This window comes from Nomascus leucogenys, chromosome 19, assembly GCF_006542625.1.
Source record: "Nomascus leucogenys isolate Asia chromosome 19, Asia_NLE_v1, whole genome shotgun sequence".
Taxonomy (NCBI): Eukaryota; Metazoa; Chordata; class Mammalia; order Primates; family Hylobatidae; genus Nomascus; species Nomascus leucogenys.
This window is the reverse complement of record NC_044399.1, coordinates 28,671,353-28,685,356: the sequence shown is the minus strand read 5'-3', so window position 1 is coordinate 28,685,356 and position 14,004 is coordinate 28,671,353. Positions and strand designations below refer to the sequence as shown.

Sequence of the window (14,004 nt, the reverse complement as noted above, 5' to 3'; positions counted from 1 at the left end):
GTTTCTACTGGAGATGGCAGTGGGATTTTTTTCTTTTTTTTCCTCATATGTGAAGTAATAGTCTCTTCACAACAGAAAAAGCCACAAAACTAAACTTACTGGTCACTGAATTTTCTTCAAGGTTACATAGCTCTCGGGTATTTTAAATCTAGATTATGTTGATTTTTATATTTTTGTTCTCATTTTTCTATTTCTTTGTTTTCTTCACTGTGAATGTGCTCCAGGATTTTGTACAGAGCTTCTAGTTTCTGTCTGTAGTTTAAATATTGAATTTGTTCTCGATAAAAGAGAACTTTTTAGCATAAGGAGAAAGCTAAAAACATAGATTATAGGCCCCATAATGAAATATATAGTAGTTGCATATGGTTAGTGCTTCTGTGTGTATTGGAATTGTACTGTTTTCTCTTAGGATTTGTTTTTTCTTTAATGATTAATTTTCAGTTATATAAAGAATGTTTGCATACTTTTATAATAATGAGAACTGTAATAGCTCATTTTCCACTCAGCATATGATTTTGGAGATCTACCAGGTAGATGTTGATACATACAGACCTAGTTTGGATCATTGTTCTTTAAATAATCATCCTGTAAACACATTTATTTACAGTGTTTTGTCACTTATTGAAAGTGGGGTTTTTTTTTGGCGGGGCGCGGTGAGTCACATCTATAATCCCAGCACTTAGGGAGGCTGAGGCAGGTGAATTGCTTGAACCCGGGAGGCGGAGGTTGTGGTGAGCCGAGATCGTGCCGTTGTACTCCAGCCTGGGCAAAAAGAGCGAAACTCTGTCTCAAAAAAAAAAAAGGTAAACTTTTTTTCACTTGACCTAGAACTCTTCTGTTTATACACATCAAGTAAGAATTTAACAGATTTCACATTTGTTTCACTTCTAAGAATGTTGTAAGGTCTCTGGGAGTCAAACTATTTTGATTGCTATTTTGACTCTGGTATGGTGTGAAAAGGTGGTACTACTCATGACTAAAATAAAAAGCATAGAGACCCTTAGTTTTTTTAAATGGCGTTATCTTCTTTACTGGAGTATGGGGTAGTTTGACTTTGTTGGCAGCTATGCTTCTTCATACCTAGGCAGGCTTAACTTGTCTTCTGTTCTCAGTCCTTTTTAAGCAGCCAATTTGGTCTAAGGAGGAAATGAAAACTTTAGAAACTCAGTAAATGTTGACGTTTAAACTTTTACAGGAGTGAAAGATTAACCTTTGGCCTCTATTCTACAAGTTTTTCTTAGTTTATATGCGCCTCCTTCGTGGTGCTAAAGGGCTGGTAGTCAACATTTGCATCTTAACCTCAGTGTTCATGGATTTATAATTTATCCACAGAATTTTCTCTAGGCTTGTAACTAAAGTATTTTTTAAGATCCTCCTAGAAAAAAAAGTACATTTTAAGTATATTAGAAACATGTTTTACTTTATTTTTGCAAACTGTACTCTTTTAAAAACAAGAAACTTGACTCTTGTTCATCTTCTAAACTGTCCATTTGATTTTTTTACTTAGAAAATTATTATCAGCAGGAGACAGGGGAGGTAGTTTAAATGTTGTCATAGACAATAGAGCTTTTGTGGAGAGATCTTACCAAAATTAGTTTTGATTTAACAAATCAGACTAGTTAAATTTGTTTAAATTTGTGAAATTAACAAATTTAAACTAGTAAATTAAAAAAAATTTCCTGGTTTTTTTTTTTTTTTGAGTCTGTGGGTGGCTCTTTTAAAGGATAATTTTCCCTCCCAAGTGATACGGATATTAGTAAGCATTCTCCCAGATAGCTATTATATAGCAAATGACAAGTAACAGACTATTTTACTAAGAAAATAAGATAAAATGCCACATAGTTAAATACTGTGGACAAAGAAGCATTTTGTACAAGAGTATGAATTTACCATTCAATTTATGGTTTTAGGAAAACTAGAAAAGAGGAGGAAAAAACAATAAATATGCAAGAAGAAATAAATACATTGCAAAACAGAAGAATGGGAAATAATCAAGAGTTGGAAAATTAGGAAACAAAAGGCAAAATGAAGGAGAGTACATCGGATATAACAAAAGGTACCGAGGACTTACAAAAAGAAAATACTGGAAGTGAATGTTGTTAGTTATATGAAAGTCTCAATGAATAAATAATTTCAAAGATACTAGGAATTAATACTGACGAAATAAGACATAAAAATCAGAATAGGGGCCGGGCACGGTGGCTCATGCCTGTAATCACAGCACTTTGGGAGGCTGAGGGCAGGCAGATGACCTGAAGTCAGGAGTTTGAGACCAGCCTGGGCAACATGGTAAAACCCTGTCTTTACTAAAAATACAAAAATTAGCCAGGTGTGGTGGTGTGCACTTATAATCCCAGCTACTCGGGAGGCTAAGGCACAAGAATCGCTTGAACCCGGGAGGTGGAGGTTGTAGTGAGCCGAGATCACACCACTGCACTCCTGCCTGGGCAATAGAGTGAGACTCCATCTCAACAACAACAACAACAAAACCAGAATAGACTCCTGTAACCAAGAAAAAAATTGAGGCGATTATAAAACTACTTCCTCCTCTCTAGGTGTTGGTGATTTCTCCTAACCTTTTATTTTATTTATTTATTTGTTTTTCGAGACAGGGTCTTGCTCTGTCACCCAGGGTGCAATGGTACAAACATAGCTCACTGCAGCCTCGACCTCCTGGGCTCAGGCAGTTCCCCTACCTCAGCCTCCCAAGTAGCTGGGACCACAGGCATGGGCCACCACACCCGGGTAATTTTCTAATTTTTTGTAGAGATGGGATCTTGATATGCTGCCCAAGCTGATCTGGAACCCTTGGGGTCAAGTAATCTTCCCTCCTCAGCCTCCCAAATTGTTGAGATTATAGGTGTGAGCCACCACTCCTGGTCTCTCCTAACCTTTTAAGAAGCAGATACTTCTCATGTTGAATAATAAGACAGAAGTAAACAACTCCGACAGCAAAATTACAAACATGAAAAAGTAAAAGTATAACCTAATCTCATTTATGAATGTATAGATGTTTAAAATAAAATAAAAATACTAGTAAATGGCCACAGCAGATTATTCTTTTGTTTTGTTTCAAGTAGTTAATGTCAGACAAGTTCAGTGTTTAAAAACTCAGTAATATATCTAGAGTCAGTTGAATGTGTCCCTTCCAAAATTCAGGTGTCGCCAGTGTATTAAGAGGTGATTAGGTAAAGAGAGCTCCTCTCATGAATGGGACTAGGTATCCTTTTAAAGGCTTGATGGCGTAACCTAGTCTGTTTTTACACCTTGCCATGTGAGGACGGTGTCCGGGACCTCTTGCCCTTCTGCCTTCTACTTTGTGAGGATGTAGGATTCCTTCTCTCTGGAGGACACAGTGTTGAAGGCACCATCTTGGAAGCAGAGCCTGGACCCTCACCAGACACCTAACCTGCTGGTGCCTTGGTATTGTACTTCCCAGCCTCCAGAACTGTCAGAAATTAAATTTCTGTTTTTCATAAATTACCCAGTCTGCTGGGTACAGTGGCTCATGCCTGTAATCCCAGCACTTTGGGAGGTGGAGGCGAGTGTACTGCTTGAGCCGTTCGAGACCAGCCTGGGCAAAGTGGTGAAACTCCGTCTCTACAAAAACACAAAAATTAGCCAGACGTGGTGGCACGTGCCTGTAATCCCAGCTACTTGGGAGGCTGAGGCAGAAGGATTGCTTGAGCCCAGAGGTCAAGACTGCAGTGAGCCAGGATTGGAACACTGCACTCCAGCCTGGGTGACAGAGCGAGACCCTGTCTCAAAAAAAATTACCCAGTCTCAGGCATTCTGTCATAACAGCACCTACAGACTAAGTATGGCTTAATGGTGAGGAGTACTTTTTTTGAACCAGATAGCCTTGGTTCAGATCTTGGCTTTGCTACCTAATGACTGTGTGACCTTGAATGAGTTTATTGATCTTCTCTTATGCTTTCCTCGTCTATAAGTGAGTAATAAGAGCAGCTACCTCACAAGGTAGGGCAACCATAACAGATACCACAGACTGTGTGGCTTAAACAACAGAAATTTATTTTCTTATAGTTCTGAAGGCTAGAAGTGCAATAGCAAGGTGTCAGCAGGTTTGGTTTCTTCTGAGGCCTTTCTCCTTGGCATGCAGATGTCTGCCTCCTTCCTGTGGCCTCATATTGTAGTCCCTCTGTGTGCATACATGTCTGTGCGTGCTCACTTGCTCTCTCTCACTCTTTGTCCTGATCTCCTCTCATAAGAATACCAGTTTTATTGGATTTACGCTTCTATCTCCAAATACACTAAAGTACTGGAGATCAGGGCTTCAACATAGGAATTTTGGGAGGACATAGTTCAGCTCATAACAGGTTGTTACGAGGGTTAAATGCCCTGATGTACCTGGCCCTAGCAAATGCTACCTAAGTGTTGATTATCATTATTACTACTTTACAATAACAAGTAATACATAAAACCCCAAAAACTTTAGAAAAATCTTTTTTATTTCAGAGTAATTAGAGATTGGCAGGAAGTTGCACAAAATGTATAGGAAGGTTCTGTTCATGCACGGTGCATCTCTCCTCATGTATAATTCTAGTACATTATTAAAACCAAAAAATTGACATTGGTGCAATCCATAGGACTAATTCAGATTTCAAGTTATACATGAATCATTTATGTGTGTGTGTATTACACTTCTAGGCAGTTTTATCACATGTGTAGCTTGTAACCACTACAGTCAAGATGCAGAACTACTTCATCACAAGGCTCTTTCCTGCTACACATTTATAGCCACACCCACTCTCCCTTGAAACCTTAATTCTTGACAAGTACAGATCTATTTTCCTCTATAATTTCATTATTTCAAGAATGTAATATATATAAATGGAGTCACAAAGTACACAACTTTTTATTTTGAGACAGAGTCTCACCCTGTCACTCAGGCTGGAATGCAGTGGTGCGATCTTAGCTCACCACCACGCTAGCTAATTTTTAAATTTTTTGTAGAGACAGGGTCTCACTATATTGGCCAGGCTGGTCTTGAATTCTGGGGTTCAAGCAATCTTCCTGCCTTGGTCTCCCAAAGTGCTAGGATTACAGGTGTGAGCCACCGCACCCAGCCTACAGCTTTTTGAGATTGGCTTTTTTTCACTCGGCATAATTTCCTTGAAGTTCCAAGATTTTGCATATATAAATAGGCCATTCCTTTTTATTGCTGTGCAGTGTTCCATGGTATGGATATAGTACACTTTGCTTAACCATTGCCTCCATGAGGACATTTGGTTTGTTTCCAGTTTTTGGCTATTATGAACAAAGCTACTCTGAACATTCTTATAGAGGTTTTTACACAAACATGTTTTTCTTTCTCTGGAATAAATGTTCAAGAGCACAATTGCTGGGTCAAATGATAAGTTTTAAGTGCATTTTTAGTTTTAAAAGAAACCATCAAAAAAGGCTTTACCTTTTTACATTCTCACCAGCAATACATGTAAGTGATTCAGTTTCTCCACATCCTTGACAGCGTTTAGCGTTGTTGTTATTTTTTATTTTAACCATTCTTATAGGTGTGTAATGAAATCTTATTGTGGTTTAAACTTTTATTTCCCTAAAGGCTAATGTGTTGAACATCTTTTCTTGTGCTCATTAGCCATCTTTACATCACCCCTCCTTTTTTTTTTTTTTTTTGAGATGGAATTTCGCTCTTATTGCCCAGGCTGGAGTACAAATGGCATGGTCTCGGCTTACTGCAACTTCTGCCTCCTAGGTTCAAGCAATTCTCCTACCTCAGCCTCCCGAGTAGCTGGGATTACAGGCATGCACCACCATGCCCGGCTAATTTTGTATTTTTTAGTAGAGACAGGGTTTCTCCATGTTGGTCAGGCTGGTCTCGACCTCCTGACCTCAGGTAATCCGCCCGCCTCAGCCTCCCAAAGTGCTGGTGAGCCACCGCCCCTGGCCTACATCCTTTTTAGTAAAATGTCTGTTTATATTTTTTGCCAATTTTCTAATTGGAATTCTTTAGATAGTCTAATCTCAGGTTCTTTGGTAGATGTGTGACTTGAAAATATTTTCTTCCAGTCAGTAATTTGTTTCTTCATCCTGTTTACAGGGTCTTACTCTGTACTTTTGATGAGCTTCCATTTATCAATGTTTCCTTTTGTGGATTAGAGCTTTTGGTGTCAAGTCTAGGAACTGTTGGCTTAGTTCTAAGTTGTAGAGATTTTTCTCCCCTTTTTTCCTAACAGTTTTATGTTTTACATTTAAGTTCTTGATCTAGTTTGTTTTTTTCTTTTTTAAAAATTTATTTATTATTATTATTATTTGAGATGAAGTTTCGCTCTCGTTGCCCGGGCTGCAGTGCAATGGTGCGATCTCAGCTCACTGCAACCTCTGCCTCCCAGGTTCAAGCGATTCTCCTGCCTCAGCCTCCCAAGTAGCTGGGATTATAGGCACCCGCCACCATGCCCAGCTAACTTTTTGTATTTTTAGTAGAGACGGGGTTTCATAATGTTGGCCAGGCTGGTCTTGAACACCAGACCTCACCTGCATCGGCTTCCCAAAGTGCTGGGATTACAGGCGTGAGCCAGCGCACCCGGCCGAGTTAATATTTTATAAAGTGTAAGCAAGGTGTAAGCAACAGTGTACAAAACAAAGGTGTTTTGTTTGTTTGTTTTGCCTATGCATCTAGTTGTTCCAGTAGCATTTATTTAAAAGTCTCTTTATGTAATTTATTAAATTGCCTTTTTTTTTTTTTCTTAAAGAGACAGGGTTTTACTCTGTTGCCCAGGCTGGAGTGCAGTGGTGTGATCATAATTCACTGTAACCTTGCACTCGCGCTCCTGAGTTCCCGCCTCAGCCTTCTAAGTAGCTAGGAGCTAGGACTACAGACAGTGCCACCATGGCTGGCTAACTTTTTCATTTTTTTGTACAGATGGGATCTCACTTTGTTGCCCAGGCTGGTCTCAAACTCCTGGGCTCAAGTGATCCTCAAGCGATCCTCCCACCTCATGCTCTCAAAGTGTTGGGATCACAGGGGTGAACCCTATTGAATTGCTTTTATACTTTTGTAAAAAATCAGTTGGATATATTTATGTGGGTCTGTTTTTTTTTTTGTTTTGTTTTGTTTTTGGGACGGAGTCTCACTCTGTCACCCAGGCTAGAGTACAGTGGTGCGATCTTGGCTCACTGCAACCTCCGCCTCCCGCGTTCAAGCAGTTCTCTGCCTCAGCCTCCTGAGTAGCTGGGATTACAGGCGCCCGCCACCATGTCCAGCTAATTTTTTGTATTTTTAGTAGAGACAGAGTTTCACCATCTTGGCCAGGCTGGTCTTGAACTCCTGACTTTGTGATCCACCCGCCTCAGTCACCCAAAGTGTTGGGATTACAGGCATGAGCCCACTGCGCCCGGCCAAGGGTCTGTTTTTATAAGCTGTGACGATTAAATGTGCTAATATAGAATGTCTTGCCTGTAAAGTGCTACATTATGTGAGCTTTTGAGGATTGTGTTTAAAAAAAGTGCTACGTGTTATTTATTATTATTACTTTACAACACAGCAAATAAAATAAAAAAAATTTTTTTTTTGAGATGGAGTCTCACTCTGTTGCCCAGGCTGGTGTGCAGTGGTGCGATCTCAGCTCATTGCAACCTCCACCTCCTGGGTTCAAGCAATCCTTCTGCCTCAGCCTCCCAAGTAGCTGGGACTACAGGTGTGTGCTACCACGCCTGGCTAATTTTTGTACTTTTAGTAGATATGGGGGTTTCACCATGTTGGCCAGCCAGGCTAGTCTCGAACTCCTGACCTCAAATGATCCACCACCTCAGCCGCCCAAAGTTCTGGGCTTACAGGTGTGAGTCACTATGCCCAGTCAATAATAATTTAAAAAAAAAAAATTTGGATAAACTCAGTAGTCATTCCTACTTTGTAATTTTAAAAACAATACAGTTTCAAAAACTTTTTAATTGTGGTAAAATACACATAACATAAAATTTACCATCTTAACCTTTTTTTTTTTTTGAGATGGAGTCTCACTCTGTTGCCCAGGCTGGAGTGCAGTGGTGCGATCTTGGCTCAATGCAACCTCTGCCTCCCGGGTTCAAACCATTCTCCTGCCTCAGCCTCCTGAGTAGCTGGGATTACAAGCGCCCGCCACCACACCCGGCTAATTTTTGTATTTTTAGTAGAGATGGGGTTTCACCATGTTGGCCAGGCTTCTCTCAAACTCCTGGCCTCACGTAATCCACCTGCCTTGGCCTCCCAAAGTGCTGGGATTACAGGCGTGAGCCACCACACCCAGCCCTGAGCCACCGCGCCTGGCCCACCATCTTAACTATTTTTAAATGTACAGTTCAGTAGTAAATACATTCATATTGTTTGCATCCAATCTCCAGAACTTTTTTTACCTAGGAAAATGAAAACTGAAATGCCCATTAAACAACTCCTCATATCCACCTTCTCCCCAACCCCTGGCAGCTACCATTCTACTTTCTGACTCTATGAATTTGACTATTACAGGTGCCTCATCTAAGTGGAATCACAAAGTATTTGTCTTCTTGTGACTGGCTTATTCACTTAGCATAATGCTCTCAGGGTTTATCCATGTTGTAGAATGTAGAATTTCATGTATACACCACATTTTGTTTATCCATTCATTTGTTGATGGATATTTGAGTTGCTTCCACCTTTTGGCTATTGTGAATAATACTGCTGTGAACATGGTTGCACAGCTATCTCTTTGAGGCCCTGCTTTCAACTCTTTTGGGTATATTCCCAGAAATGGAATTGTTGTATCATATGATAATTCTGTTTTTGAGGAACTGCCATAGTTTTCCATAGTGGTTACATCATTTTACATTCCCATCAACAGTGTACAAGTATTCAGTTACTCCCGATCTTCACCAATACTTGTTATTTTGTGGGGTTGGTTGGGTTTTTGTTTTCTTGGTAGTGGTCACCTCAATGGATGTGAGGCGGTGTCTTTTTGTGAGTTGCAGTTTCCTAAAATTAGTGATTTTGAGCATCTTTTCATGTGGTCATTGGCCATTTTTATATCTTTGGAGAAATATCTGTTCAAGTCCTTTGCCCATTTTTTCATTGGGTTATTTTGTTGTTGTTGAGTTGTAGCAGTTATTCAGATATTTGGGTTATTAATGCCTTACCATATATATAAATTGCAAGTATTTTCTCGCATTCCATGGGTTTCCTTTTTATTCTGTTGATTGTGTCATTTAATGCACAGAGATTTTAAATTTTGATGTCTATTTTATGTATTTTTACTGTTTTTAATCTCTGCTTTTGGTGTCACATTCAAGAAATCATTGCTAAATTCAACGCTGTAACACTTTCTCCCTGTTTTCTTCTTCTTCTTCTTCTTTTTTTTTTTTTTTCTTTTTTTTGAGATGGAGTCTCTGTAGCCCAGGCTGGAGTGCAGTGGCGCGATTTCAGCTCACTGCAAACTCCTCCTCCCGGGTTCAAGTGATTCTCCTGCCTCAGCCTTCCGAGTAGCTGGAATTACAGGTGCCCGCCACCACGCCCAGCTAATTTTTGTAGTTTTAGTAGAGATGGGGTTTCATCATGTTGGCCAGGCTGGTCTCAAACTCCTGAACTCAGGTGATCCGCTCACCTCGGCCTCCCAAAGTGCTGGGATTAACAGGCATGAGTCACCGTGCCCGGCTCTCCCTGTTTTCTTCTAAGAGTTGATTATAGTTTTAGTTCTTATGTTTAGGTCTTTGATGTGTTTTGAGTTAATTTTTGCATGTGGTAATGGTCCAACTTTCATTTCATTTGCATGTACATATCCAGTTTCTCCAGCACTATTTTTTGAGACAGTCTCTCGCTGTCGTCCAGGCTGGAGTGCACTGGCAGTAATCTCAGCTCACTGCAACCTCCACCTTGCAGGTTCAAGTGATTCTCGTGCCTCAGCCACCCAAGTAGCTGGGATTACAGGCGTGTGTCACCATGCCCAGCTAATTTTTGTATTTTTAGTAGAGGTGGGGTTCGCCATGTTGGCCAGACTGGTCTCGAACTCCTGACCTCAAGTGATCCGCCCGCCTCACCCTCCCAAAGTGCTGGGATTATAGGCGTGAGCCACCGCGCCAGCCTCCAGCACCAGGTTTTGACAAAATTGACTTTCACCATTGAATAGCCTTGGCACTTTATCAAAAATCATTTGACCATGTATGTGAGGATTTCCTTCTGGCTGTCCATTCTTTTCCATTGATATATGTCTGTCTTTAATGCCAATACCACGATGTTTTGATTACTATAGCTTTGTAATTTTTAAAAATTAATTATTATTATTATTTTTTTGAGATGGAGTCTCACTTTGTTGCCCAGGCCGGAATGCAGTGGTGCAATCTCGGCTCACTGAAACCTTCACCTCCCAGGTTCAAGCGATTGTCCTGCCTCAGTCTCCCGACTAGCTGGGACTATTGGCGTGCACCACCCTGCCTGACTATGTTTGGTAATTTTAGTATAGATGGGGTTTCACCATGTTGGCCAGGCTGGTCTTGAACTCCTGACCTCAGGTGATCCGCCTGTCTCGACCTCCCAAAGTGCTGGGATTACAGGCGTGAGCCATTGCGCCCGGCATGTAGTAAGTTTTGAAATCAGGAAGTGTGGGACCTCCAACTTAGTTCTTTTTCAAGATTGTTTTGTCCGTTTGGGGTCTTAGCCCATTTGTGCTTAGTGTTTCATTATTGGGTTGCTAAACTTGTGGGAGTTATTTATATTCTACTGCTCAAGGTCATCACCAAGGTCTGATTTGTCACAGAAAAAATTTGCAACCTTGGGCATAAACGGGTTAATATAGTTTTTAATGGTAAAACTTTAGAAGTGTTACCATGAAAATGAAGAATGGAAAAATGTTTTCTATGATTATTATTTCATGTTTTATTCAGTGCAGTAAAATGTAAACAAATAAGAGGTATAAATTATAGAAAGGAAGATAAAACCTTGTTATTTACAAATGCTATGATTTTATACCTAGACAACTAAGTGGAAAGGAACAACTTGGGCCCGGCGCAGTGGCTTCTGGCTATAATCCCAGCACTTTGGGAGGCTGAGGTGGGCGGATCACTTGAAGGCAGGAGTTCCAGACCAGCTTGGCCAACATGGTGAAACCCCTTGTCTACTAAAAATACAAAAAAATTAGCCAAGTGTGGTGGTGTGTGCTTGTAATCCCAGCTATGTGGGAGGCTGAGGTGGGAGAATTGCTTGAATCTGGAGGCAGGGGTTGCAGTGAGCTGATATCACACCTTTGCACTTCAGCCTGGGCTACAAAGCGAGACTCCGTCTCCGAAAAAAAAAAAAAGAAAGAAAGGAAAAGACTGAAAATGATTAAGAAGAACAATTCAGTAAAGTGACTGGCTAAATAAAAACTATGAAAATTAATAATTTCTGTATATCAGCAGTAACATAAAAATTGGAAAAATTGCTTTTAAAATTAAGTAATAAACATGTTTTTATTTTACTCATAACTGTTTTGTTTTGAGACAAGGTCTTGGCTCTGTCACCCAGGCCGGAGTGCATTGTGCAGTGGCGCAATCTTGGCTCACTGCAACCTCTGCTTCTCGGGCTCAAGCGATCTGCCCACCTCAGCCTCCAAGTAGCTGGGACCACAGGTGCACACCACCATGCCTCACTAATTTTTTGTATTTTTGGTAGAGATGGGGTTTCACCATGTTGACCAGGCTGGTCTCTAACTCCTGAGCTCAAGGGATCCACCCACCTTGGCCTCCCATAGTGCTGGGATTGTAGGAGTGAGCCACTGCTCCTAGCCTGTTTTGAGTTAATTTTTATGTTGATGTGAAGGAAGGGTACAACTTCATTGTTTTGCCTGTGGCTATCTACTCCTGGCACCATTTGCTGAAAAGACTATTCTTTCCCTCGTTGAATTGTGTTGGCACCCTTGTCAAAAATCATTTGACCACAATTATGGATTTATTCCTGGACTCTCAATTCTATTCCATTGATGTAACCTTATGCTAGTACTGTACTGTCTTGATTACTGTGGCTTTGTTTTTAGGTGATGAAGTATGAGCCTTCCTACTTTTTCAGGATTGGTTCCTAGCAATTCCATATGCATGTTAGAGTTTGCCTACCAATTTCTACAAAGAAGTCAGCTGGGGCTCGGTGAGGCGGCTCACGTCTTTAATCCCAGCACTTTGGGAGGCAGAGGCAGGTGGATCACCTGAGGTCAGGAGTTTGAGACCAGCCTGGCCAACATGGCGAAACAATAATAAATTATTATTGTTTATAATATAAAATTATTTCTTCCTCTTGATGCTACTGTGTATGGAATTATTTTCTTCATTTTCAGATTGTTCATTGCAAGTATAAAAAAATGGATTTTTGTCTATCAATCTTATATTCTACAACCTTGCTGAACTAGTCATTAGTTATAAAAGGAAGGCTCCTTGTGGCTGTTTTATGCCCTGGGTCTCTCCTACAAACTAGCCTACGGTCTAGGCTGTATCTTCATCACATCCAGGAACCTCTTTCTACTTGCCTAGTACCACAACCCCTATTGTTTTTGGGAACACCCTTAGACTGAAACTTGTCACACTCTTGCAAGTGAAGTTAGGTCCTTTGAGATACTCTGTGTTCCTGCTTCTTGCCTTAGGCAAAGTATCTGAGCCAGGGTTCTAGTGGTAGACTAGGTGGGGACAATAGCAAACTTTTCTGTGAATGCTACCCCAGCTCTAGGGGGGTATGGGGCAGGTCAGCAGCCTGGGGTCCTCTTGGCTTGTCTCTCCTGTTGTGGAACCACTGCCCCATGAGCTGGGAGAAAGGGTCGTTGGATTCCCAGTATTCTCAGTGTGTCATGCCTATGAAAGAGCCCCTTTTCCACAAGTAGGGATTGAGCAGAAGAAGGGAGCCCCTGTCTCTGAGAGTACTTGCCTGAGACTTAGCCTCAGCAACAGAAGTCAGGGCAGGATGAGAAACGCTGAAGTCGCATTCTTCCCAGGAATAAAGAGAGCCCTCAGGGATGGGTGCGGTGGCTCACAACTGTAATCCTAGCACTTTGGGAGGCCGAAGTGGGCGGATCACGAGGTCAGGAGATGGAGACCATCCTGGCTAACACAGTGAAAATCCGTCTCTACTAAACAAAATACAAAAAATTAGCCGGGTGTTTTGGCAGGTGCTTGTAGTCCCAGCTACTTGGGAGGCTGAGGCAGGAGAATGGTGTGAACCCTTGTGGCGGAGCTTGCAGTGAGCAGAGATCACAAGACTGCACTCCAGCCTGGGCGACAGAGCGAGACTCCGTCTCGAAAAAAAAAAAAAACAAAAAAAACTCTACTAAAAATACAAAAATTAGCTGGGTGTGGTGGCACGTGCCTGTAATCCCAGCTACTCGGGAGGTTGAGGCAGGAGAATCGCTTGAACCCAGGAGGCAGAGGTAGCAGTGAGCCAAGATCGCACCACTGCCTTCCAGCCTGGGCAACAGAGCAAGAGCAAAAGCAAGACCCCATCTCAAAAAAAAAAAAGAGCCCTCAGGCTTGGATTTTGGGGAAAGGGGACACCTGTGTTCTTGGCTGCAGCACCCAGAGCCTAGCTGACAGGGCCGGGGTGGGATCTTTGTTCAGATTTTACAGACTGTCACTTTTCTGACTGAATTTTCAGAGTTTATTGAATAAATGTTTCTTCTTTTTTTTTTTTCTTTTCGAGACAGAGTCTCACTGTCGCCCAGGCTGGAATGCGGTGGCACGATCTCGGCTCACTTCACCCTCTGCCTCCTGGGTTCAAGTGATTCTCATGGCTCACCCTCCCGAGTAGCTGGGATTACAGGCATGTGCCACCATGCCGAGCTAATTTTTTGTTTTTTGTTTTTTTGAGACAGACCCTTGCTCTTGTCACCCAGGCTGGAGTGCAGTGGTGCGATCTTGGCTCACTGCAACCTCCGCCTCCTGGGTTCAAGCAATTCTCCTGCCTCAGCCTCCTGAGTAGCTGGGATTACAAGTGCCCGCCACCAGGGCCTGGCCAATTTTTGTAGTTTTAGTAGAGATGGGGTTTCACCATGTTGGCCAGGCTGGTCTTGA

The 14,004-nt window shown here is 41.6% G+C and overlaps 1 protein-coding gene across 5 annotated transcripts in view; it reads left to right on the top strand.

Annotated features, from left to right (window-relative positions):
* The window catches only part of TLK2 (tousled like kinase 2), a 139,492-nt gene that overhangs the window by 29,436 nt on the left and 96,052 nt on the right, over nt 1-14,004 (top strand). Inside the window, exon 1 of one of the 5 annotated variants that reach the window (XM_030800548.1) lies at nt 1,770-2,056. The exons of the other annotated variants lie outside the window; for them this stretch is intronic. The gene's annotated coding sequence lies outside the window, so the exon portion shown is untranslated. Of the gene's footprint in view, nt 1-1,769; nt 2,057-14,004 lie in introns of those variants that run through there. 5 annotated transcript variants of the gene reach the window in all.